This window comes from Vicugna pacos, chromosome 16 (genome assembly GCF_048564905.1).
Source record: "Vicugna pacos chromosome 16, VicPac4, whole genome shotgun sequence".
NCBI classification, from domain to species: domain Eukaryota; kingdom Metazoa; phylum Chordata; class Mammalia; order Artiodactyla; family Camelidae; genus Vicugna; species Vicugna pacos.
Genome location: NC_133002.1, coordinates 61,492,027 through 61,519,742, shown reverse-complemented (window position 1 = coordinate 61,519,742; position 27,716 = coordinate 61,492,027).

Here is a 27,716-nt window from a genome sequence, read left to right as displayed (position 1 = left end):
CCTGAGCAGCTGAGATGCCTTTCAAAGGGGTGATTTCAGTGCACCCAGACCTCTGCCTTCCACACACAGCAAAGCGCTAAGTTCCCTGACTTGGGATATCTGCTTTTCTTAATTAACAGTAACCTTTTACATTCTGACTACCTGCTCTTTGTGGCACAAACTCCTTTATACCCTGGCCCCTCCGCTGTCTCCTCAGAGCTATCGGAGAGGCCGCCTCCCGGGCTCGAGTCCTCAGAACATCCACCAAATAAATGTACCTCTCAGCTTCTAGGTTGTGCGTTTGTTTTTTCAGTCGACAGGATGGACTCTCTCTGTCTCGTGGACCCGGGGCTCTCGGCTAGGTGTCTCTCCCAGCCAGAGGGGGCATCTCGGAGGGGAGCTGAGCTTCTCGGGGCCAGGTCTGTAGCTTCTGTCACTCGGCCACGTGCTTCCAAGAGACTGCCAGGGAGACAGGGATATGTGGCCTGTGCGCCCGGGAGGAAGTGGAAATAAATTTGGCCAATGAGGAGCTATAAAACTTCTTCCTAGAAATTAAAGAGTGAAAAAAAAAAAAAGGCTGCATTAGTTTGCTAGGGGCTGCCGCCACAAAGTGCTACAAACCGGGGGACTTAAAACAACAGAAATGTACCATCTCGCAGGTCTAGAAGCCGGAAGTCTGAAATCCAGGTGTCCACAGGGCACAGCTCTTTCTGAAGGCTCCGGGAGAAAATCTGTCCCGTGCCTGTTAGGTTCCAGTGTCGTCTGCCATCCTTGGTGTTTCTCTGCCCGCCCAGCCGAACCCCAGCCTCTGCCTCTGGCACTGCGTGGTGTCCTCTGTGTCTCTGTGTCTCCCCTCGTCTTACAAGGACTCCAATCATGTCAGATTAAGGGCCCCCCAAGTCATCTTAATTTACATCTTAATTACATCTGCAAAGACCCTATTTCTAAGCAAGGCCACAGTCACGGGTACCAGGCCTTAGGACCTGGATGCATGTCTCTGGGGGACATGACTCAGCCCATAGGAAGAGCAATGGGAATGAGCTTGTTCAGGGTCCCTGAGACTTTCTCACATTGCTTGCAGGAGCCTCACTCCACTCTGCTTACACACCAGCGGAGCACGGTACCACCCACCCTCCTCACCGAGTCCGAGCGTTTGGGCTTGCCTCCGTGCTTTTATTATCTCGAGTTCTGCAAAGTCGATAAATGAACAACGGCGTCTCATCTGCGTTTTGATGACGGAAGACGCAGAAAGTGCGCCAAGCGCTCAGGAGTCAGGTCACCTGCTAGGACCAAAGGCCGGGGACAGGCAGGAACTGGGCCGGCGCGCCCAGAGCAGGGAGGTGTCCGCAGGGCTGGGCGTGGCCCCCAGGACACAGCCCAGGCAGGGCCGGAGGAACCTGGAACTAGCCACGATCACAGCTCTCTTCTCACAGAAAGCAAACCCCAGCAGGCACAGAGGACAGAAATTTCCATTTATCCACCTGAAATTAGTGTTTCCAGCGAGCAGCCTGGATGGCTTTCTGCAGACAGCCCAGCTGCCGAGGCTGGCAGAGGCTTGTCACCGTGGCAGTCGGGCTGATGGTTGCAGGGACCGCGGCGGCAGACGCCTGGAGTAAGCCATCCAAGGGCCGCCGGTGCCACCGCACATCAGAACACTCTGTGCTGCGTCCAGAACAGCCCCCGCCCCGTGAATCATTCACACCAGCCACCTTATGATATGTGACCGCGTTCCGGGCGGAGTGTCAGCCAGGAGAAAATTTGTAAATGTAATTTGTAGTCTCAATTTTTGTCATCGTTTTGGTAGTTATTTTCCCCTCATAACTCTCCATCTTCCTCCCATATTTTCCCTTCCCGGGTTTTTAATCAGAGGGATCTGTCAAGAGTGACTCTGGAAGTCTCTGCCTTCCCTCCTGCAGTGGCAGGAGCGCAGCCTCCAATCTCCGAGTTTATGTTTACGGAACGTATTTTTATTACCTTTGAGTGAAAGTGATTGCGATGGTTATCGCCTTTGGAAATATATATTCCCCGTTCCTTTATTTTGAGTACGGTTTTAATTTTTATGCATCTTTCAATCCCTGTTCCCCAAAGAGGTGGGGGGAGCAGCCGGGACAGGGGAGCATCCCCAATGGGTGGTCTCCCTGCTCCGCTCCAGTGGGGACCATCCAGTCCCAAGTCAGCCAGAGAAGGGCTTTCCGGAGGCTTCTGGGAGCCCAGCTCTCATCAGAGCAGGGGGCTGAGTGAGCTTGAAATGAAGAAAAAAAAAAAAAAGACCAGCCGTGTAACTGTCAAGTTGATTTCCACCAGATTAAAAAGATCTGCATGATGAGAGCTGCGAGGCCGGCCCTGGGCCGGAGCAGAAACTCATTTCTGGAACCAGAGGCTTCACCGCTGACCTAACGCGGTCCATCAAGGTCAGAACCCCCAGCTCGGGTCCAAGGTCTGTCGCCCCCCACCTTCCCTGTAGCCTTTCAACACAGCCACCGCTGCCACGCAGTCTCCCCGCAAGCACTTGGTTAGATCACAAAGGAAATGAGAGTCAAGGAGAGGGCTGAATTTCCCATGAGCCAGTTTAATTTCCAAAAAGACAAGGTGGACCTGGGAACCCTCCACGGTGACCTGACACCACCCGGCGGCGTCACTGGGAGAGCGCATGGTGGGGCTGGGTGCACGGCAGTGCGGGCCGCAGCGGGCCTTGGGAACGAGCCGGCTCTGCCCCTCATGAGCTCTGAACCCTGTTAGGCAGCTCACTTTCTCTCTCTGTGCCTCAATTTTCTCATCTGCAGAATGGGGGAACAATGGGCTTACCCAGGGCACCGAGTCCTGGGGGCGCAATGAGACAGGGCTTAGCAGGAATTTTGCAAAATGATTCTTATAAAACTTAAATCAGATTAGGGACCCTCCAGGGTGCAAAAGCCTCCAACAGCCCAATTCACAAAGGACAAACCTAGACATCTTACCATCACCACCAAAGCTTGGCAGGATCTGGCCCTGGTACCTCTCTGACTGCCTGTCTCTTCACGGCCTTTCGCTGAGCTTCAGTCACAGTGAGCTCTGGGCTCCTCCTGGGACTCCCAAGCCAAACTCATCCTCTGTTCCAGGCCTTGCACGTGCAGCTCCCTCGGCCTGGAACATGCTGCTCCAGGTCCCCATGTCTCCCTGCTCTCATGCCCTCAGGTCCCCCTCCGCCCCCCACCCCGGCCCTCCTCACCTCCTGGCACATCTCACCTGCACGGCTGACCTGTTCACTGCCTGCTCCCATCTCTGGAAGGCGGGCCCGGTGAGGGCAGAGCGGGGTCTGTCTCGGGCGGCTCCGGCCCCGTGTCTGCCTGGGAACAGGCACTCAGGAAATACCTGCAGGTGAGGGACCGAGGGGAATGGACAGCTGGAAACGAGCCCCACGAAGTGGAGAAGCTTCCAGAGTAGGGTGGCCCAGGTGCCCATGAGCTTGGCGTTTTCCCTAGCACCTGCCATGGGGACACATCACTCAACAAGCTGGACAAGGCCTCTGTCCAGGGGGGCAGGGCTCAGCGGGACACGGTGAGGGGCGCCACTGGTCATGGCTGGGGAGGCCAAGCACATCCCCAAATCGGGGGGTGAGGGAAGGCACCGGAGGAAGCAGAAGCTGGCAGGTAACGCTGCTTGGGGTCGGGGGTGGGGACATGCTGCTGGTGCATGAGTGGGCCCGGTAGCTGGGGAGCTCCAGAGGGAAAGGGGAGGTCCCACTGAGCCGACCAGCATGTCCCAGTCACTTCTGTGTCCACAACCATTAAGGATGGCAGCTGGGGGGCGGGGAGACCTCGGGCTTGGCTCTGACAGCCAGCAGAGGAGGGCCAGCCCTCCACCAGTCACAGTGTTCCCACTGTCCCAATGACCAACGACAGCCTAGGAATCTGCTTCGGCGGCCCAGGTAAAATGTGGAGGGGTCCAAACCCGGGCTGGGGCTGGGAGGTAGGGGAAGAGGGGTCTGAGAAACTCAGGAGGTAGGACGATGGGGGCCCAGCAGTCGAGGCTGGGGCAGGGAGGGGGCCGCAGAGAGCACCCCCACGTTTCCAGCTCAGGCAGACTGGGCCCAGGGCACATGGGCCACCAGGCGTCCCAGCGGCGAGGTGCCCCCCAGGCCAGCACAGGAGCTGCTGACTGAAACGAAGGGAGGTGGGAAGAGCTTCCTCGGGACGCGACGGAGGTGAAGGTGATGGAGGGCTGGCACGTGGTTCGAGCTGTGGGGGCAGGGTTCCAGCTGGAGGAGCTGGGACCGGGGGGACTCTGGGGACTCTGGGCACAAGCAGGGCTGCTGGGGGCCGGGTGACACTGTGTGGCATAGCGTTGAGGGGGTCGTTCTGCAAGAAGCAGCTTGGATGTATCCAGGGAGCACGTGGGCACAGATACGGGCCCTCCCTTGAGGGTCCCTGATAGCAGAGGCAGGAGACACCAAACCATAGCAGGACGGCCAGGAGGGGCAAGGTCCTCCCAGCGACCCCCTGGATCGGGAGCGCGTGTGAGGCTGCTTTCACGTGATTCGGAACGGGGACTATGGATATGGGGGGGCAGAAGGAGGGGCTTTGGGCAACTGCTGCTCTGCAGGCTGTGACACTTGGCTGACACGTATGTGAAATGGCTGCGTCTAACCCTGCACAGCCATAGCTGGCCACACGCAGCACCGACCTGTCACACACCTCTCACGCCAGGTTCCCAGGCCTCAGCACTGCTGACACTTTGGGCAAATGATTGTTTTGTTCTTGTTGCATTTCAGCATCTTTAAAAATTGCAGTAAGTATGCATGACACTTGTAACCATTTTTGAGTGCATAGTTCAGTGGCATTAAGCACGTTCACACTGTTGTGCAGCCATCACCCCGTCTGTCTCCAGAACTTTCCCACCTTCCCAAACTCTGTCCCCATCAAACACGAGCTCCCCGCCCCGGGCGCCCACCGCTCTGCTTCCTGTCTCTGGGTCTGACTACTCCAGGGACACCAGAGACGTGGACGGGGCCGCAGCCTCTGTTCTCTCCAGCTGGCTCATTTCGCCGGGCATCACGTCCCCAAGGGTCACCCCTGCCGCAGCGGGTGAGGGCTTCCTTCCTCTGTCAGGCAGAATATTGCTCTGGGCAGGTGACTCTCTGTTGTGGGGCCGCCCTGTGTGCGGCAGGGTGTTCAGAAGCTCCCTGGTCTCCACCCACTAGATGCCAGAAGCACTTCCCCTCTCCCGATTGTGACAACCCCAAATGGCTCCAGACTTTGCCAGATGTCCCCCGAGTCAAGCACCATAGCTCTCCGCACACTCGTCTCTGAAGACCTGAGCCTCCCTTCACGTACCTGAGTGTCACAAAGGGCGAGGGCATCTCTAGGAATATGTCTCTAGCCCCTGGCCGCAGCACAGCTCCCACAGCCCAGCAGAAAGTTCCAGCCACACACATTCCAAGCCAGGATCGCTTCATAACACTAGGGCAGATTTTCAAAATTGCCGGTTTTAATACCCCCCCCAAAAACCCTCTTTTCTGAAATCCACATGAAGCATACGGCAAGCCGCGTGCTGGCTACACCACCTCCTGCAGACTCAGTGCCGGCTTCTTGTTTTTTTACCTTCCATCTGGGGAGACATAAATCCTACTTAGAGTCAACCCTCAGGAGATGCGCGGAGCGTGTGCGAGTCAAAGATAAACAGCCTGCTTTGCCCTTGGACACATAAGCTGGATTTTCTTCAGTAATCCAGGCCCTTCTCGGAAACAGCCAAGAGCAAGGAAACTTCACAGCACACACACACACACACACACACACACACACACCCCAAAAAGAATGCGTCTGACAGTCGAGGCAGCTGACAGCCACAACTCGGGCGGATTCTCAGCGCGCCGCTTCCTCCTCCCAGACCCCGCCAGCACAGCTCCCGCAGACGCACGACAAGTTCTGCGTTTCCCTCCAGCCGCAAATAGCTCTGCTAATACCCAGCAACCCATAGACAAAATCTCTTATTTCCCAGGAAGCCTGGAACAAAAAAGGTACACTTACAGGGGCTCTGAGGACAAAGGAGGGACCCTGGGCCCATTGGGGTTTTCTTGGCAGAGAACGAACTTCATTGTGCGTGTACAGTTCATCAGGCGTGGATTAAAAGTCACAGAATTTTGGAACTGGAGTCAATTGGAGCATCTGATAGTGAGAACGAATAAACCTACCCTCCAGGGCCAGAATGGAGGCAAGGAACGGTGGCCATCCAGCATTTGTTGGAATGTTCCAGAAAGGAGGCAGACTTGCCCCCCATTCTTCACCCCCCTTCCCCAACCCCGTGTCCTTGCCCCCGTCATGTGACCTGTGGCTCTTCGCACGGAGGCAAAACGTGCTTCCCTGACCCTGGATTTCAGACTTGGCCTTGACACTTGATTTGGCCACTGAGACACCAGTGGAGTGGCAAAATTGGGGGCTGGGAACGTACTGGGGGAGGGTAGACTCTCCCCCTTGTTTGCCTCTTTCTCCAGAGCCAGAGGATGCCCCAGTGAGCCCACCCACCCAAGGGGGGCAAGAGAGCCAACCTGCAGGGTGAAACAGCCCCCAGCCCCCACAGATCCAGGAGGGTTGGTGCTGCCGTGCAAAGCCCTGAGCTGGGCTGGCTTGTTATGCACCGTTCCTGGACCAGTAGCTGACCAACACAGACACAGCTCAATCACATTTCCCGGGGCGGGCCTCCGAGGTCTCGTCCTCGCTGTCATGAGGAGCTCGCTGACTGATGCAGGTGAGGAAAGCGTGACCTGACAAGGAGGGCGTTGCCTTGTCGACATCTTTTCATCAGATGGTGACACTTCTGCATGCTGCTTTGCCCCTCTGCACCAGGCGTGGGTGCACCTGGGCCCTGGAACAATCCAGTCGAGGGTGGTCGGTCCTGGATTCGGCTGCCTGTTAGCTCGTTTGTGACAGCTCTCCAGTCTCCCCTACATCCCCACCCTCCCCAGGGTGCTGGGGGAGCCCCCACTTATGGAGAAGGTTGGTCCTGGCACTCAGGGACCACGCAACTGAGGAGCTTCACGGAGTGAGCAGTGATCAAGCCAGAGGCAGGTCACTTTGGAGGAGGCAGAGTCCCCACTGCCGCAACGCCACTCTGGTGGCCATTCCCTCCACCCCGTTCCCTCCCATCACAGCGCCCCGCCCTGGACAGACACTCGCACAGCCGGGTTCACGGCAGCATCACTTACAACCACCAAGGAGCGGAAGCAGCCCAAGTGCCCATCGACAGATGACTGGGTAAAGCAGTGCGGCCTGTCCGCTCGGTGGGCGCTCCCTCAGCTGTAAGAAGGAAGGAAACCCTGACATCCGCTATGACGCAGATGAGCCTTGAGGATGTGATGCTCAGTGACATTGGCCAGTCACCAAAGGACAAATACTGCCTGATTCCACTCAGATGAGGTCCCTAGAGGAGTCAGATCCACAGAGACAGAAAGCAGGCTGGTGCTTTCCAGGGGCCAGGGGGGTGGGAATGGGGGCGGACTGTGTACTGGGCACAGGGGTCCAATGTGGGACGATGACAAAGGTCTGGTGACGGGTGGTGGTGCTGGTTGCGCTACAGTGTGAATGACCGCACACTAGCCACTGACTGTACACTTAAAAATGATTAAAATGGAAAATTTTATGTTATAAATATCTCACCATAATTTTTAAAGGATGACCTGTCCTGTGTGCCAGCTCCTGCAGGCCCAGGTCCGTCTGGCTGTCAGACAGCAAAGCCCTCGAGCCGTAGGATCAGCGGTCACAGGGCGCGCGTGGGGAAGGCACGGCCGCTGCCCCCGCTCCGACCCCCTGGGTTTCCTTGGTTGCAGCAGGAATCTCCGGCACCCTCATTGCTCTCACTCAAAGGAAGTGACTGCTGACGGGGCCTCTGGGGTGTAGGGGCGGGCCAGCAGGGGGATGCCCCAGAGGCCTAGCCACCCCCGCTCCCTGTCGCCGCAGGAAATCCGCGTGGGGCGCACGTGCTGTGCCTGTCAGCGGGCAGAGGGCTCTCAGTGGCTGGCATCTGGTGGGAGAGTTGAGCCGGTGGGTTTTGTCTGGTGATGGGGGAAGAGTGTGGGAACAGCCAGGGCAAAGCCAAATGAGCAAAGACCCTGGAGGGGAGCCGGGAAGGCCTCGGGCCCTGCCGACCTGGGTGCTCATTCCAGCTCTGCCCCACAGCTGTGTGAGCTTGAGAAGGCCAGACAACCTCTCTGAACCACGGTGTCCTTGGTGACTAAGTGAGCGTAGTAACAGGACCTACGCCTGGCAGCGTTTTGTCCGGGCCACCATAACTTGATGTGAGTGAAGGTTTAGCCCAGCGCCCATCAGTCACCATCAGTCCTCTGACAAGCCCCAGCCCGCCTCTGCGTGACGCCCTCCCCGGAGTGTGGGCGGACCTGGGGACTTGCTTCTGACGAGACTGCGGCAGAGGTAAGGACTGGTCGCGTTCATGACTGAGTCACGATGCCCGAGACCCCCGCCCGTGATCACTCCCGCTGGTCCCCCTCTCCCCTCCGGCGTGGTCGTGCTGATGAAACAGCTGCCACGCTGAGAGGTGCTCTACGCAGAGGCCCGCTCGGCGGGGAGCTGATCCCACCAGCAGCCACTCGAGGGAGCAAGGAAGAGCATAGTCCCCAGACGAGCCTCGGGAGGGACCGCAGCCCTCAGGGGACCAGGTCACAGCAGGCCGCTGACCCACCAAAACTGTGGTAACTGCTACGTTGAGCCGCTTCCATTTGGGATAATTTGTTACGCAGCAATAATCTAGACTCTTTCTGTAACTCTCTCACTTGTAACTTCACCTTCCAGTTATCTGCCAGCCCCTCGAGCAGGATCCCCAGGCTCTCCCACATTCTGCCACCAACAGCACACACACACACACCACACCACACACCACACACACCCTACACCACACACACCACACACACCACACACTTTATCTAATACACACTGGCTGAGACGGAATCTTCCAGAATTCAGGGTCTCCAGGGAGTGACGTCAGGAGGGGTCTGTGTGGGATCTAGACACTGGGGTCCCAAAGGACAGTCCTGTGCTGTGTTTGTCCAGCGCTGCCAGGAAAGGGGCCTCTGACTCCTCTGTCACTTATGAGAAGGGCCCCCAGAGGACCCCCTGGGCTTCCTGGCAGCTGCTGGTCCCCGCTGAGACCCCCCAACACCCTTGGCCCCAAGTCCGTCTTCACCCCAGAGCCAGAGCCTGGCGTTCCCTGGTGCAGGACTAACCCACCTGCTCTGTTGGTTTTCCTGAGCATCCAGGAATCACGTGTGTTTGCCACCCACGCAAAATTTCAATTCTCACCTATAATTTGGTCTCCAAGGAAGAGCTGTTGGCATCTAAGTTCTTAGGACTAAGTTTGGATCCTTGAGGGCAAGGGTGGTGGCCGCTGTGCCAGGTGGAGAAGGGAGGCTGGGAAGGGGCCTTGGGCTTGAGTTCGAGTCCAGCGCTGCCCTGACACCTGGGCTACTTTCCGTCAGTAAGCCTCAGTCACGGCCCCTCAGGGGTCTGCTGCGGGAGAGACTTAAATGAGTTAACGTGTGTGAAGGACCCTTGTTTTCTGGCTTAGCTTCAGGGGAGATGAGCTACTGCAGGCCAGAGGCCGGGACTGTGGGACTGTGAGCCTCCCTCCCACTGGAAGGAGCACATAGCCATTAGGGTCCATCATTCAGCCTCCTGTGAGTTGGGTTATCACTAGTCAGTTCCCCAGAGCCTGGGCTCCCAAGAGCCGAGAGTCTGGATCTGCGAGCTGGGGAGCCATCCCCCGGAGCCGATCCTCCTCCCAGTTGCTGAGCGTGTCAGGGCTCATCCTTCATGACATTGCTCCTGTATTGTCACAATGTTCTCCTCTTGCTTTAAAAGAACAACCTTCACTTGACCCTGCTGCCCAAGAACTTTTCCCTCAGAGTCTGCCAGGCTATGGCGGGCAGATGAGAATATGGGCTATAAATCAGGAGCCCTCATGACATTTGGATCCATTAATCCATCAAAAGAAGATTTGCTGCCTCTTAGTGTCCGCAGGGAGATCAGAAATCCTCTCCCACGATTGCCTGGAGGCTCAGGCACCACACGAGCACTACTCAGCACTTCGTGCCGGGACCGTCAGGATTTTGTGGGATGTCAGCGCTCTTCCCTGCACCTCATCACTTGTGGTTGCGCCGAGCCCCCAGCCCGGCCAAAGGCGTCCGTTCCCAGATTGTCTGTGGGCCAAGAAGCTAATCTTGAAATGACGAGGAGAACATAAGGCACCACTGTAACCTCCGGGACCCAACAACATTCTGGACTGGGAGTTCTCTGAGAGCTGGAGCCACCTCTGTTCCCCATTGCTTAGCCCTGGGCCTGGCAATGGCCGGCTGGGTGGCTAGGGGGTGGGTGGATAGATGCATGAATGGATGGATAAATGGATAGATGGATGCACGGATGGGCAGGTGGGTGGATGAATGAGTGGGTGAATAAAAGACTCTCTGGCCAAGGAGCAGAAGTTCTTACCCAGAATCTACCACTCAGCGTCTCTGTAACTTCCCTCAGTTTTAAAATGGGGTGGGTGTAGTTCTTACTCTACCCATCCCATAAGGTTGTTGTGTGAAAAAAGTTAGATGCTGTAAATAATGTTCTTTGGCTAGCTCTATAGGATTATATTGTTCAAAAGAAAATGTTTTCTTCAGCCTAATAAATGCTTCTAGAACTCACTGACTCAATCAACGACTTGACAAATCCTCTTCTAGGAAAAAGCACTTAGACTTTTTCAAGAGGCAGATTCAGAACAACGGAGGCTTGGTTGACAAGCTGTCTCACCTCAGGCCGGGCTACATGTCGTGTTGTTACATCTGTGCCTCCTACGAGACTGTGAGCTTGTGGAGGTTCGGTGGTGTGTCTTAGACCTGCAATCCCACTCATCAGTGAGAATGAGTCACTAATCAAACATCGATTGCAGAGTTTTCAATAAAATAACCAAATCACATCATTAGAAAAGACATGACTTTAACAAAGTTGTGATACACACACACACTCACACACACACATACACAATGGAATACCACTCAGCCGTAAAAAAGAATAAAATAATGCCATTTGCAGCAACGCAGATGGACCTGGAGACGGTCGTTCTTAGTGAAGTAAGCCAGAAAGAGAAAGAGAAATACCACAAGGTACCACTCACACGCGGTATCTTAAAAAAATGACACAAATGAACTTATTTACAAAACAGAGACAGACTCACAGACATAGAACACATACTAATGGTTACCAGTGGGGAAGGGAATGAAGAGGGATAAACTGGGAGGCTGGGATTTGTAGATATTAACTACTGTGTGTAAGTAAACAACAGGGTCCTCCTGTAGAGCACAGGGAAGTACATTCGATGTCTTGTAAGGGCCTATGATGAAAAAAGAATATGAAAAGGAATGTATTTATATATATAAATGAATCACTGTGCTGGACACCAGACATTAACACACACTGTAATTTGACTATATTTCAATTTAAAAGAAAAGGAAATGGCATGACTTTATAAAAAGACGCAGAAATACCAGCATGAAGCACCTGCGTGAACTGTGTCCTTGCACAGCTCTGTACCTAGAGGCAGATGCTTGAAGTGGCTTTTTACCCACGTCTAAGCCCTCTTTAAAGATGCACGTGGGGCGTGTGACTGTGAGGGGGGAAGGGGCACCGGGAGGCGCCCACGAGGAGCCTACTGCAGGGGCGGACACACAAAAGTGCCCGCTCTATAGCAGCTCATTGTGGTCACCATACGTGGCGTCCAGGCCCACTACGGTGTCTCCTGCCACTGTGGTCCCGGATGCCCTGTCTTCTTTCCCTGTCTCGCTGGCCTCCCACCCCATTTGGATGGGGCAGGAGGTGGTGCGGGCAGTAGTCCAGATCAGAGGGGTGACGGGCGCGCCCAGCCAAGCGGGGAGGCTGAAATCCCATGGCCAGCGGCCCCATCTCCTCTTCCTCCCCACCCCAGCCATGGTCCAGCCAGACTCCCAACAGCCAGGGCTGTAATGCCAAGCGTGTGCTCTCCTGGGTGTACACAAGGGCACAAAACCACTCCTGAATTTGTCTGGGGCTCTGGACCAAGGTGGTCAAGCTAGGCTGGAAAGGAAAGGGGGTACACCAATCGTGGGCTTGTCCTCAGAGCACCCCAGTGTGCCGGCAGCTGCCAGCCGCAGGGCTCGCTGGGGGGCAGGAACGAGGGAACACAGTGGCAGTTTTATGCATGACAGCCCAATGAAAAGGGCATAGCATTTACCTCGGCAAGTCTGGGCCTGGGGACTGGTGAACTGCCCAAAGCTGGCAAACAGCAGGTCCACATCAGCCGCCCTGACTCTGAGCTGCACACACCAGGCTTCCAGAGGACAGGGGCCAGGGTAGCAGGGACTCAGCCGCATCAGAATTTCTAACCACAGTCTCCCACCTGGGGATGAAACGAAACAGCTCCATTCCTACCACACACCGTCCCCGGGGGCTGGACTCCAGGCGAGCGCTAATTGTTACAGAAATCTCCAATTTCTGGGCCGGTTTCCAAGGCCGCTGTTGTGGCTGTTTACCAGAGGCCGCCACAGCCGGGGGCCCCAGACTGACGGGCAGAGAACCCGAAACAGGGGAGGCGGGACGTTGCAGGAGGCCCGCTGAGGGTTCAGGACCCAGCCTGTGCCCTGGAGGACGTGCGTGAGGAGGCGTTCCCTGGACTTAAGGTGTTTAATCCCCAGTTGAGCAGAAAAGCTAGACGGGGCTCTGGCTGGGGGTCCCAGGTGACTTCCGGCTCCCCCATCTCTGCGGAGAGGTTGCAGGACTCCCCAGCTCCCTGACCCAGGGCTCATACCGAAGCATGGAGGAGACTTGCCTTTGGTTGTCACAAGTCTGGGGACACCATGGTGCTAAGAGGGCAGGGGCCAGGGATGCCAAATGCCCCACACTGTGCAGTCGGCACCATGCCATCGTTACTTCTATGTGTCAGCTTGGCTGGGCCAGGGCACCCAGCTGTGTGGTCAACCGTCCAGATGCTGCTGTGAATGTACATTTCAGATGAGATTCATCCATTTATTTTTTGGTGCTGATGAGAGCTGGGTTTTTTCCTTTTTAAAATTGTTTTAAATTGAAGTATCATCAGTTACAGAGTGTCGATTTCTGGCACACAGCATCAGATGGGGTGTAACTCGGCAGACTTTCAGGACAGTAGATGACCCTCCGTACTGTGGGTGGGCCTCGTCAAATCAGGCAAAGGCCTTAAGAGGAAAGACTGAGGTCCCCAGAACAGGGAGGAATTTTGCCTCCAAACCGCCCTTGGGCTTAAGACTGCAACGTCAACTCCTGGAAAGGCCAGGATTTCGGATTTCAGATTTCAGACGTGCCAGCCCCACAATCTCAGGAGCCAATTACTTCAAATAAGCCCTCTTTCTCCCTCCACCCCCACTGCCCCGTATATATGTCCTACTGGTTCTGTTTCTCTGGAGGACCCTGACTAATACGGCCACCCTGCCCCCAACACCAGCAGGGCCCCCAGGGAGCCACCGAGTGGCCTGGCCGGTCCCACCAGATCCCCTGTACCCTGCCCCCACAAGGAAGGGACGGGACGGGAGGCCACCCTGCACCAACGCTCTGTGATTGGGCATGAAAAGTGAGCCCTGTGGGGCAGCCTGTGGGAAGGTGAATGACGGCTGGAAGAGACAGCCTCCCAGGTCACGGAAGGAGGCCGAGTGGCCCGCAGCCCATCCCCTCGAAGCCGGCCTGAGAGCCCGCCCATGGGCCCCGAAGGCCGGCAGCCCCTCTGCCGACGGCCCCAGCCCAGGGCCCTTCTCCCGGACACGTGGGGATCAGATCTACAGCTAATTGTCAGGCTGGATTGTTCAAGGCAGCGGAACGGCAAGCCCTCCTCGGCCTGACGGCCCCGCAGCACATGCCTGGCCTGTGCTTTCTGGTCAGACAACCCCGGGGGCTGCGTTTGTTCTGAAGCCTCAGGATGTGCCCTTGTTGGGAGGGGTGGCTGTGGATGGGGCCCAGGGGAGCCAGGGGAGAAAGGGCAGTGCCAAGGAGCAGAGCTGTCCGGGCCGGGCCACGAGCCCCTCGGGGGAGCTCTGCAGATGGCTCAAGTGCTTAGGAAGCCCAGCTCTCCTGGGTGGCTTCCCCAAGGTAGCTGTGGCCCGGCGGAGGGGCCTGGATTCTTGACTCCGCATCTGGGTTCTGGTCACTCACTTGCCATGTGACCTCGGACAAGCCGCCTGACCCCTGGGTCTCAGCTTCCCCACCTCCCCACCCAGAATAGAGGCATCGAGCTCTGTGGGTGTTGGAGGCCCCCATCGCCAGCACGACGCCGGCACCCGGGGCTGTCCGAAGCTGCCCTGCAGCCCGGCCCTCTCCGCACCAGCCTTGCTCGTCTCACACGCGGACGGACAGCCCACGTCCCCAGGACAAAGCCTCAGCGTGAACGAGAAAGCCAGAGGTGCCACAGTGGCACGGTGACTTCGGAGCAAACCCCAAGATGCAGCGGCAGAAAGAAAGGCGGTGAGAAGTCCAGGAGCGACGGAGTCTGCGCCAGGAAGCCCGGGGCTGAGCGCGGAGCCCCTGCTCTGAGCCTTGAGGTACAAGGTACCAGGGAGGAGGGGGGCAGGGCCTTACTCTCCCCAGAGGGAAAGGATGAAGCAGTCAAGACGCAGGAGAAGGAGTGCCTGTAAGAAAGGCCCGTCCAACACACACAGATGAAGACGAGGAGGGGCTCTGAGCCCCCCGTGGGAGAGAGCCCAGGCACGCAGTCCTGCGGGGACGAGGAGCGGCCCTGCCCGCTGGCCGCGGAGCGCTCACGTGCTCAGCTGTCAATGGGGAGCATCACCTCAGACAGTTGCTGCCCCGGATCGAAACGAAAGCCACTGACCTGGACAGCACAGAACCGGAGCGGGGCTGGAAGCAGGGGCGTCCCAGGAAGGCAGGCCGGCGCCCCCTTGTCCCCGGAACTGCACAGGGCAGGGGGCGGGGGCAGGCGGTGTCAGTGAGCAAAGCCGCCCCATAACAGCAGGGAGTCAGCAGGTCCACAGATAATCTCTAAAGCGGATGAAGCGAGAAACGGCGTTATAAGCACGTCATTCAGGCTCTTAGAGGCGACGGCTGGACAGTTAAAGATGCAGCCTTGCCCTTGGGGCTGAGAATGGAGGAGCAGGAGGGGGGCTCTTTATAAACCTCCCTCTCTGTGCTGTTTGCTTCTTTTTGCTTTTTCTTTCCTAATTTGACTTTTTAAAAGAGCACGTGCACATACTGGCATGGTAAGCAGAGGACTGAGAAAAAGGAAGCCGGACCTTCGATCCCAGCTCTGCGTGGTTGGGGCCCTTCTCTCTGTGACTCTCAGTGCGGGGCGTCCTGCCCCGATGGACCCCCCAGGCCTGGTCTCCCACAGGCCTGCCCCACCGCCCCCTGAGAAGGTGCACCTTCCTTGGCCGTTTTAAGTAGACAAGTCTGCACAAGGAGACAAGGCGGGAGGGCTGTAGGGGTTAAAGGGGCTCAAGCACATGAAAGAACTTTCTAAGCAGGACGCTCCAGGAAGGTGGCAGGAGTGCAGATCGCAGCTACCGGGGTCTCAGACGGGTTTCTCACAACTGCTGGCTGTGGTCTCTCGAGAGGGGGAGTTATCAGGGGTCGGGTCCAGGCCCTGTCTCCATCCTCCCTTCCCGTATTCCACCGTCGAATGGTGGTGCTATTTCCCAGAGCCAAGAATGAACACGAGGCTAAGCCAGGACCAGGCAGTGTTCCAACCCCAACTCCACTCCTCAGGGGCTCTGATCTGGGCACGTCTGAGGTTCTCCACACACCTTCCTAAGGAGCCCCTTCCAAAGAGGCCAGAACCCTTTCCACTCCCACCAACAGCACGGAAGGATGCGGTCAGCTGATCCAGCTGTGGGCCCTTGAAGCGTCACTTGGCTGGGCTGCAGACAACCCAGCAAGTGGCGGGGGATCCCCCGCTGAGCTGTCATGGGGGCCCTGCCCCATCTCTGCCCAGCTGAGCACGGCCCACAGGCAGCAAGCAGGTCTGGTCCCAACCAGGTGAGACGCCCGGACAGGAGGCAGATGTGCTTTGTGTTGTTTCAATTGACTTTTCATTGTGGCAAGACACACATACAGAACACTGACCATCCTAACCGTTTGAGGAGCACGGTTCAACAGCTAAGTCCATTCACACCGCCATGCAGCCAGCACCGCCGTCCCCCGGTGGAGCTTCACACCGCCATCCCCCGGCGGAGCTTCACACCGCCGTGCGGCAGGCACCACCATCCACCAGCGGAGCTTCATCTTCCCAAACTGAAACTCTCTCCCCATGAAACACTAACTCCCCCCGCCCCGGCCCCCACCGTTCTGCTGTGTCCTTGTGAACCCGGCTGCCTCAGGGACCTCGTGTAAGCAGGTCACAGAGTGTCTGTCCTGTTGCGTCTGCCTTTTCTCACTGAGCAGCTGTTGTACGGATGGACCATGTTTCGTTTATCCATTTATCCACTGTTGGACATGGTAGTTGCTCCCATTTTTCTGGCCGTTGTGAATAGTGCTGCTGTGAATATGGGTGTGCATATATCTCTTCAAGACTCAGTTTTGAGGACACTGGCTGTTCCCAGAGGGCCATTTATCTTACGGAATTCAAGATACTTTCTTTAAAATCAGCATAGCAAACCCAGTGGAGCCCTCCTCCAGCCCCGGCTATTGCTGAGAACGTCTTCCCTAATCGGCTCAGACAGGCATTTCTACACTTACCCCCATTTTATAGATGAGGAAACTGAGGCACAGAGAGGCTACTCATTGCAGAGAAGAAACTGTCCCAGGTCATACACGAAGTAACCCTGTGGGGAAGGGCTGGACCACGGCAGTCCGACGTCCAAGCCCACGTTCCAAACCACTCTGCTCAGTGTTCCCGTGTCCCCGTGAAAGCCGGAGAGGCCAGCATCATTGTCGTTCTGCAGGAAAACTCAAGTGTGGGCAACTGAAGTGGCTCTGCGGGCCGCACAACTCACCTCTGCCTCCCCCTGGGTCTTAGAGAGCTCAGTCCCATGATGTGCAGCTGCTCTGACTCCCCCTGCCCCCCCCCACTGCCGCCTCTTCACAGTGTCGCTAAGACTTCGCTGCTTCTGAACCCAGCCTCGGTCAGCCCGCACGCCAGCAGTTCAAGAGGCGCCCTGACATCGTCAGCCCATGAGAGGCAAAGCGTCTGCTGAGCCCTGAATGAATCAGACAAGAGAAAGCTTAGGCGGCCGGGGGGAGCTAAAAGCCCCTAAAAGTTTAAAGAGATCCTCCAGATGGGTGATTGGCTTCCACTGAGATTAGTTTTAATCAATTATTAAGCCACAGTTTAATATTTTAAGAGTTTGCTCAATCACAGAGAAGTGAAAACATTTCCTGATTTTCTTCCCTTGTACCTTCCAAACTAAAGAACACAAAACAAGTGGAGGCACAGTGGCAAAGATTTTTAAAAATCCTCTTTCTATTGAAATAATTGGATGTCTTTTTTTTTTTAACTTCTTTTGTGCTCCCCACAAAGCCTCGCCCAGCGCAAGCCTGAGTGGGCGCTGCGTTCTGACTGCCCAACGCCCCAGGGCTGGCTTTGTTTGAGGAATATCAGGGTACATCGCAGCGCCTTAAGGCACCCTGGCTCTCCGGCGTGGAGGGCCAGTCCGGCCACTCAGGGTCTCAAGGGCCACATGGGAGAGCCCAGCGTTGGGTCCTTGAATCCTCACTGTCCATTCTCTGCAGGTCTGCCCCCATCCCCCAGCTCCTTCTCCCTGCCCCCCAATCCCTGACGTTCCAGTCAATAATGCAGAAACTGGGAAGCAGAGGACAGAGGGCAGCGGGCGAAGAGAAGGATGAAAGCAAGTAGCCACCTGTAGGACGAGCTCTGGAACGAGAGTGACTGGGTTCCCATTTTTACTCTGTGATCAGTTACCCTTTGGAATCTGATACAGGGTGTCTTTTTCCATCATTCACACATCCATCCACCCATCCACCCATCCATTATTCATCCAGCCACCCACCCATCTCTCCATCCACCCATCTGTCTATCCATCTAACCATCCACCCACCCATCCATCCACCCACCCATCCATCCATCCACCCATCCATCTACTCATCCACCCATCTGTCCATCCATCTATCCATCTACCCAGCCGTTAGGGTGCTGGGTGCTAAACCAAAATGTCCTCAAGGCAAGCTGGGCACCAGGGAGACAGTGGCCCCTCCTCAAAGCAGGTAGGCCTTACAGGGAAGGGACTCTGAGCTCAGTCCTAGGAAACCAGAGGGGGTGTGGAGCTGCCAGCACTGGCAGAGGGCCCAGCACTGAAGCACAGGCCCCAGAGCCCCTTTGCTTCCTCTGTCCCAGCTCCAGACGTGCCGCTTCTTCAACACCCAGTTTCCTGCCCTGTTGAGCAAGGACCCTCCAACCATTCTCTTGGAGCCTGCAGAGTGGGGGTTACTTTGAGTGGTCTGCATGCTGGGCAGACCCCCACGTTTCCTGCCTGCCCCTGTCTTGCAGGGGCGGCTCGTATGAGGTAGAGGTGGTCTAGACGGGCAGCTGTTTCTGCATATTCTTCAGGTTCATTTGCTGTGTCTAGACCAGGCCGTGTCCTAATTAACACAGACCTTCAAGGTTGCACTGCATTTGCAGAGTTTTCTGAAACAGGCCAGCACTTTAAACTCCAACTACTTCCACGTCCCTACCCAGAATTTTCTCGTCCTCCGGGAGGCTGTCCCCTGATGTGCCAGCTGCTGCTCAGAGGGGGAGTCCTCTGCACAGCAGGAACATGAGAACCTGCTTTTGGCTTTTCTGAACTCCAAGCCTCACTAACCAAAGGGCACTGGATAACTGATTTGCCCCATAAAATTCACAGGTGACCAACACGCCCAGGAATTCCCAGGCTGCTCCTGGCTGGGAGTTCTGTCCCTCCCGCACGTGGGCTGGTTCCACCGGACATCACCGCAGAGGGGGTGGGTCCTGCTCGGGAGCCGTGGCCGCGGGGGCCCTGGGCGGGTCTTTGGGTTTGATAGGAGGGTCAGCTTCACCTCTTCAGACAGGGGGCCTGTGTATCCTGAAGACAGTCCATAAGATATTTATTAAGAAGAGTATCTATTTTTAACTAGGGATGATTTCAGTTCCATTATTCATGCAGCCTCGGAGGGCAGGCGTCACGCGTGGCGGCTTGCAGGAGCTGGGAGGTCGCGCAGAGATGACTCTGAAATCAGAGATGGGGGCCTGGGGGAGGGCACTGGGGGGTTCTGGGCAGGGTTGTGGGGAGCAGCAGCTGATGTCGACCCCCTGACTTCAGCCAAACGTCCACATTCAGGGAACTGTTTGACCGAGCTAGCGAAAGCTTTGGCCCCGTTTTAAATCCAAAGCTATGTGCGCCCCTGGCCGACCCTCTCAAGACTCCGTCTTACAGGGACGGGCCCTGAGCCGTGTAGGCATTGTGGAACATGAGCCCTCAGCGGGGGAGCTGGGCAGACATCCCTGTTAGAGGCAGGTACCTGCCTTCCTGGCAGCCCCATGCTGACAAGTCTCGAAAAACAAGCTGCAACCTGTCAGAATCCAGAGCAGGACACGTGTGGCCACCCATAGGGCTGGTGGTGACGCCAGTGTAGTCACCCGCTGCAGGACGAGCTCCCCTGGCCCTCTGACCCCCACCGCCAGGGTCCTCGCAGAGCTGCGGGGCACCCGGAGCAGGGAGGAGGCTGCCCACAGAGCAGGGATGAAGAGCAGGGCTGTGGGGTCGAGCACCAAGCTTGCATCCTGAGTCCACCAGGACCAGCTCTGCGCCCCGGGCCCAGTGCCTCAGTCATTCCCGGCCTCGGTGCCCCCATCCATAAATGGGGAGCCTAGTAACCCACACCCCTTCCCTGAGACGTTCTAGTCAGTAGAAAATGCTCACGTCCCTGCTGCCCCAGCACCAGGCAGACGGTCAGCAACCAGAAGTGGACACAAGGATCCTGGGAACCTGGGGGCACGGGGCTCTCACCAGGACGTCCAGGCCGCCTCCATTCTGCAGGTGAGGACGCGATGCAGGAGGGAGGGAGGGAGACAGACAGCTGGAGACCCTCACTGGGTGCCAGACCTTGTGCCGGGCACACGTTATCTCAGTGACCACCGAGCCGTGCCCTCTGCATTACTGCTGCTGCTCTCAGACGCAGAGCTGGTTCTCCCACACACACACCCGTCCCTCCTCACGCACACTGGGCCACGGCATCGGGAGGACGTCCCTGGCGGGGGTCACACTTGGGCTGTGGCCTGCTGCTCAGCTGTCTGGGGCGCAGCCCCAGGGCCCGACTATCTCGTTCCCAGAGGTGGTGCTGTGCCGGGCACCCCGAATCCCTGCTCCAAGCTCCGGCGCCAGCCTGACCTTGCCCAGTGGAGCCCGAGAGGAGGACCAGATGGAGCGACGAAGGCACAGCGCCCGGGGTTTAAAGAGCATTGAGGGGAACACGTGGCGACGGGAGACAGGAAGCAACCAGGACAAGGAGGTCAGGGCCAGAGGCCCCGGGCAAACCCAGCTCCCATCCTGCCGTGAAGGGAGCTCGGCCGCGGCCGCAGGAAAGGTCACCAGGTCAGAGCGGCTCCAGCCCACAGCTTCCTGGGCCCCCATCCAGGCCGTGGGGGGTGGGGGGGCGTGGAGAGGAGGGGAAGGGGGACACGGACCGGTCCTGCTGCTCCCCTGGAGGGCTGGGGGAGACGCTCGCCCCTTCCGGGGCCTCCTTGGCTGCTCTGCATCCTGCTCCTCCCTCCCTTTGCCCCCTGCCCTCTGCCCTCTTCTGCTCTCACTCCTGTGAACCCCCAGATGCCAAACATAACCCACATAACGTCAGGCTGGCCTCACTCTGGGACGGCCCCCGGCCCCTAGTGAGGCCTCTCCTTTGCCTGCTCCCCCTGCTGGAGTCCCACCTCCGCCCTCTTCAGCTCTGCCGCCCCGGGAGACTTCCAGCCCTGAATCCCCCGTCCCCTCTGCTCCCAGGCGCGGGGGCTCCCGGAAACATCCAGGGAACGTCAGAGTGTTTGGGGGCCACAGGTTGCATTGGAGGGGCCTCAGTAGCTAACTGTACAGTCTGAATCATCTCTCACGGGCCTGTATTTTTCCATGTTTAGAAAAGCGCTATTAAGTATAAAAATAATAAGTGAAAACGCGCCATCACAATGTTCAAAGTAAAGAAGACAGAGGCTCATGTTAGATGGGGTAGAAGCCTCGCTGTCAGGCAAAAACTGGGGAGCAGCCTAGGGACCCTCTGAGCCCTCTCAGACCCCAGGCTGCCGGGCCCAATGAGCCTGGCTGGACTCTAGGCCCCCCTGCAGCCCGCATACCTGCCCCTGTCCCCCTCCTGGGGAAGTTCCCACCAACCAGCGTTCAGTGTCCTATTTGACCCAGGACGAGGTCAGGCCCCCTCCCTGCAGCAGGCAGGCCAGGCACCTCCTCTGTGCTGGGGCGGGAGATGGGGACACCCCACAGGCAGCTGGGCCTGACCCCGGACCACCTGCGCAGGGCAGGCCAGGGCAGGACGGGGCTGAGGGCTGCACACATGGCCCAGCCCCTGGAAGTGGAGACCGTCACCGTTTCTGTTCTGCACCCTGAGGGCCAAGATTTATTGAGTTGGTGGGACCTGCGCACGGGCGCAGGCGATGCACACGGACCAGGACTTGCACCCACATTGGCCCGGCTCCAAAGCCCCGCGCATACCCCCAGCTCTAGGATCTGACCAACATGTTCCCATCTGCACACTCCACGTCCAGCTGCAGGGAGGCAATGGAGAGATGTCACCCTCTGGCCTGCCTCCCCACCCTCCCGTGCCACCGGGGTGGGGGCCCCTGGCTCATCCCCCACTCTATTTGCAGCCCAGAGAGTAAGAGGTACCTGGCCCAGAAACACAGAGCGCGAGCGGCTGATCGCCTGCCCCTGCACCCACTGGCAAGGGCCGCCTCGCAGCATGCCAGGGCGCTCCGGGCTGGACACACCAGGCGAAGCTTCCCTACAGCCAAGTTACTGTTTTTATTTATGTCCGTTGGTGGAGATGCTCAAGGCTTCCCCGCAGCAAAATACTTTACCAGCAGTCAGAGCACAGGGATCCCAACCCCAGGAATCCTGGAGGCCACAGACGCGAGAGCCCGCAGCCGCCCCGCTCTGTCCAGGAGCGTGGCCTGCGGAGGGCGCCCGGCTCCCTTGCGCAAGGAGGGGCCCGCAGGCAGGCGGGCCGTAGGCTCCTGACCTACGGTCCCGGCCGCTGCCGGCCCCAGCTGGCCGGGATGGACGGCACGGTTAGAGTGAAGGAGGACCCGCTACGTCCAGACACTGTGCCAGGCACTTTCTGCATTTCTCCTCCTGACATCTTCCCCGCAACCCCATGTCCTAGTATCACTGTTTCAGACGTCCTTCGCAGCGTTCCGAGGCAGGAATTTGGGCACAGACGCACAGCTGGTAGTTGGTGCGGCAGGACCCTAACCCGGGCTTGGTTGGGGCGTGGGGGGTGTGGGGTGCGGGCAAAGCTGTGCTCCTGTTCAGCTGCGTGGCCTTCAGAGGCGGGCAGGTTCCTTTCGGGCTTCGCCCGACACACACACCCCTCACCACCGCACCACCTCTCCCCAGCGAGCCTCCTTTGTTTCTGGAACCCAGCCTGTTCCACCCCTCCCGGCTGCCTGGCCCACATCCCAGGGATAAGTTGGTGGGTAAGAGGTGAGCCAGCCTCCCTGCCCGTCCAGGCTGCGGGAGCAAGGGAAAAACTCTAAATGGGGTCAAGTTAAGCTGAGAAGGAAGTGGTTAGCGGGTACTAGTTACCTCACAGGAGAACAGAGACAAGAGAACCCAGCCTGGGCCGGACCCGGGCAGCTGGGCCGACCCCTCAGCCACCGCACCGGTCAGGACGCGGGACCTGGTTCTGGTACAGTCTCAAGCATCCCGAGATGTCAGCTGCCACAAATGACAGGCGCCCTTTCTCTTCCCGCCCAAGGTCCAGCACAGGTCAGCCGGAGGCCTCCCTGCACCTCAGGCATTCAGGGACCGAAACGAGTCACTGTGACATGGAAGGTCTGGGACACCCTGGGCTGCAGTGACGCTCAGCCCCGATTCGGCTACTGCCAGAGGCTTCCAGCCACAGGGACGGAGTGAGGCCCTATCTGCAGGGGGGGTGGGGCTACTCAAGACAATTCATTGAGGACATGCCACCAGAGCCACCTCTCTGTGTCTGGGTCCCCTGGGAAGCAGGGAGCCCTTTGGTTCTTATAAGGAAACTGAAGAGGCTTTGGGGCAGGACCCCAGCCTCTCAAGGCCAACCCTGCTCCAGGACAGGGCCATCCTGGGAAGGGCAGAGCCCGCATCCCCACAAAGGCCAGGCGGCTCTGCTGACCCCCCAGAGCGCTGTGCAGGCCCTGGGACAGAGGACACGCAGCAGGAGCCCCTCCTGCTGAGCCCCCCACCCGAGCCGTGGAGAGCCTCCAGGCCTCCCACGCTGGGGATGGGCACTCCCCAGGTCCCACAGAAGCCGAGGTGGCCACCAGGGGCAGAGGGCGCCTGCCCATGCTGCCAGTGACAGGCCCTGACGCAGAGGGGACCGGAGCCTGCGGCCTCGTGCCCCTCCTGCTGCCTTTGAACTTGCTCCCCATCCATATCTCCTCTCGGGGGACCTCACAACTGTCTTCCCAGCACCAGGACGTGTCACACTCAGTCCAGGCCAGTTGGTGACTGGCCACTTGCCATCCTGGCCTACACATCCCTCCCTGGGATGATGGTGATGACTCCTTCAGTGCAGCCATCATGGCTCACCTCTTCCAGAGAGCCTTCTGGAAGGCCCAGGATGGGCCGCCGAGGAGCCAGAGGCAAGGGGGTGGGGTGGAGACACTGCGACCCTGGGCGAACACCTCAGTGTAGCCCTAGCTCCTGCATGTGTAATGGGGGGGTGGGGACCACATGATCCAGAAACCCCACTTCTGGGAGTGTATTTAAAATAAGTGAAGGCAGAGTCTAGAAGAGATGCTGGTGCACCCACCTTTATGTCAGCACTGCCCACAATCACCAGAGGGAGGAAGCCACTCAAGCTTCAGGTGAGTGGATACAGAAAATGTGGTCCATCCAGACAGTGGAATCTTATTCAGCCTTGAAAAGGAAGGACATTCTGACACCTGCTGCAACACGGATGGACCTTGAGGACACTGCTCAGTGACATCAGCCCGTCGCCAAAGGACAAGCATGTGTGGTCCCACTTACACGAGGTCCCCAGAAGAGTGAGATCCATGGAGACAGAAGGCGGAAGGGTAGGTGCCCGGGGCTGGAGGCGGGGAGATGGGGAATTCGTGTTTCATGGGGACAGAGCATCAGTCTGGGAAAGTTAAAGAGCTCTGCAGACGGCGGCTTACCACCGTGAATGTGCGTAACACCGCTGAACTGCATACTTAAAAGTGGTTAAAATGATACATTTTGTTACGTATATTTTACTACAATTTAAATTTTTTTTAATTTAAATTGAAAAATTTAAGCGCTTAGAGTGGGGCAGTGCTGTGGTGCAAGGGCCCGGCCTGCACAACAGGCCAGAGCCCCCTAGCCCGGGACCACCGGCTTACCCCGTCCTTCACTCCCTCGTGTTATTACAAGAACCGGAGCATCCTGAGGGAGGGAAAGACAAAAACGACCAGCAGCAGCATTTACTAATCAGTTTTACTGATTTATTTCTGCAGACCAGCCCCATTCTGAGAGCTTTATGGGCTTTGTCTAATTTAACCGTCGACACAGCCCAGAGAGGTGAAGTCACCTGTCTGAGGTCACAGAGCAGCGGAGCAGAGGAGCTGGCTCCAGCCCAGGTGTGGTGCTGAAGCCGCCTCTCAGTGCCAGGCTCCCCGACCATCTTCCCACTGCCCAGCAGTGTCCAGAGGGTGCTCCAAGCCAGGGCTCGCAGACTGCCTGGGAAGCAGGCCGGGAAGCCCGCAGCACCCCGGGACCTGAGTCCTCTCTGTTTCCTGGGCAGCAGCCAGGCCAAGCTGTCTCCATCGCCAAGCGTGTGCTTTCTAACGCACCGTGGGCCTGCCAGGAAGGAACTGTCTGTCCTGTTCCATCTGGGTGGCAATACCAGCCAGGCTCTCCTGTCTGGTGGACCCCCTGGCCCTAGCACACCCTCCTTCCCGGGATGGTCCCCAGCTGCCCAGCTGTGTGGCCTGTGGGCCTCATCTTACCATCATCTGAGTTCACAGATTGCTTGAAAACTGCGATATTTGCCTTGCCCAATTTCCCCAGGAACGCAGGAAGGCAGCCCGGGGGTGAAAAGGCCCCGCTGGGGTCCGGAGACCCTGGTCTGGCATCGGCTCTGCCCCTCTTCTTAGGGAAATTCCAAGTCTCAGATGTTCAGACCCCGGCTCTCGCCCCTGTGGTACCCCTGATATTCCAGGGAAATAGACCCTCCAGGGGTCTTTGGGACAAGTCTCCCTGCAGGCTGGGGCTGTGGGTGGCCGTCTGCCCCACATGGGCATTAGAGACACTGAGGGTTTGCCGTGAGCCCACCACGAGTGGACACAGATGTGCGCACTGACACGAGCGGTGCCCAAATCCTGTCCCGGACACGTGGCATGTGGCCTGTGTGCACATGGCCACTGAGCCCTCTTGGTGGGGGGGAGGGCACCAATGCACCTGCCGCTGTGGGCGCCCCGGGCTGCAAATGCTACGGCAGCAAATCAATTTTGCAAAGCAATTTGTCCTTTCTCTCCAGCTGGCCCCAGGAGACTTAACTTAATCACTCTGGAACAATGTCAGAAGGCAGACCCGGGTACATGAATCCCGGCCTTCCGAGACGAGAGAGCCAGTGGCCTTGCCGGAGCCTGCAGGGCTGACGCGCCCCCAGGCAGAGCCCCCGCAGGCAGGGCGCTGTTATGAACTTGCCCAAGTGCCCATCTGTGCTCCCCCACCCCCCTTGTTTCTCTCCCACCCCCCGCCAGAGCCAGAGCTCTCACGTGCCTCCTCCTCCCTCCCTGCAAAGCGTAAAACAAACCCCCACCCCAGTGAAGGCCCCTCCTTGGAAACAAAATCTCGAGGTGGGGCCTGTAGGCTGCCAGGCTGGTGGCATCACCTAAGCGCTCTCTGGGAGGGAGTGAGGTCCAGTTGAAGAAGTAGGAATAACAGTGGCCTTTCAGACACCAGCGATTCCCAGCAGGGGTCCCATGGACTGCTACCTTGTCACCAAGGGCCACCTGCCCCACGGCCACACGGGGGGTGACAGTGGCACAGGCTGTCCCGACTTAGAATTAGGAGGCCGCTCGCTATTCTCCAGGGAGACATGGCATTGACTTTATGGGGCGGTGGGGTGACCAGAACTCAGAGAGGGCAAGTAACCTGCAGGAGGCCACACAGCTGGGTGTTTGGGGTGGGGTTGCAGCTCTGGTCGGGAGAGGCACGGGGTCTCTGCTGAAAGCCTCTCCCCGCCACCCTGGCCCTCCTCCAGCGCACAGGCTCCTGAGCGCTGCCTTTCCCTGTGGCTGAGATGAAAGGGAAACAGTACAGGCTTCGGAGAAACCATTTCTGTGAATGGTCCAGTCACCCTCCCTCCAGCACCAGGAGCGGCAGCCCGGCAGGCAGCCAATCGGAAAGGGGTGGCTACTCCCGCCCTGGGAAGGCCCCGCCCTCTCCTGGGGCTTGGGATTCCCCTCCCCCAGGTCTGCTCGCCCCCCCCAACCCGAAGCCTGTCCCTCCCTTTACATCCTGTTAAAGGGAACACTGCAGATTTAAACCACAAATTAAATTTTTAATGAAACCGCATAACAGTAGTGCCCGCTGCAGAGCAATATTGATGAGATCACAGTGTCCGGCCGGCGGGAGCTTGCCCTGGAAAGCTTTTTAGGATGTTATGCAATATGGAACCAAATTAATTATTTGCAACAAAGGGATCTGTGTCTCTGTAGTGCTGCAGGGGGCCCAGCGAGTGTAAAATGGGAGCTTTCATTGCCGCCAGCTATAAATGGCAGCCCCAGGAAGGAAGCAGTGACTTCACAGACCCAAATACTATGAGTGTGAGGCCCAGATAGAAGGACAGAGCGGTGGGGGGAGAGGAAGCGTGCGCGCGTGTGAGACAGAGACAGGGGTGGAGAGGCCCCGCCAGGGAGCGGCAGCCTGGGCCTCCAGGCCAGACACTGCAGCAAAACGCAGCTGGTTTCTGGCTCAGAGCTCCCCCACCAAGCTCTGTGAGGCGCCCCTCACTTACAGTGGCAGCAGCGCGGCTGGGCACCTCCAGACTGGTCGGGTAAGGACACTCCCCATGCAGGGAGGCTGGTCCATGGGAGGGGGGCCGAGTCTGGCCATCAGAAGGTGGGATTCCCTGCGGCCAGGTCTCCATCCTGCTGAGTTCCCTCCCAGCCTCGCCTGGTCCAGCTCCGATGTGGGTCCCCTTCTACGGGGTGCCCACAGCCCACCCAGGATCTGGAAGGCCTGCCGCTGGATCAAGCAGCCTGGCCCCTCCAGTGGAGGGGGGCCCGCAGTACCCTCCCTGGAAGCCACCCCTGGGTGCCTGGGCACCTACAGTCAGAGCACACGGGGGTGGGGGTGGGGGAAGAGCCCCCCCCCCAGGCAGGAGCTGGACCTCGGGCGGTGGGAGAGCAGGGAGCTGCCCTTCCCTCCTCAGCTCCCCAGCCCGCTTCATGCCAGCCCCACTGCTGGGCCCACCGCTGTCCCTGCTGTGCTCGTGACCCGGTTTCTGGGCAGGCAGAGAACATTCCTCCTTCACAGCTGAAGAAACCGAGACTCCAGAGGTGACCTGTCTGAGGATCTAGCACCAGTGCGTAGCCTG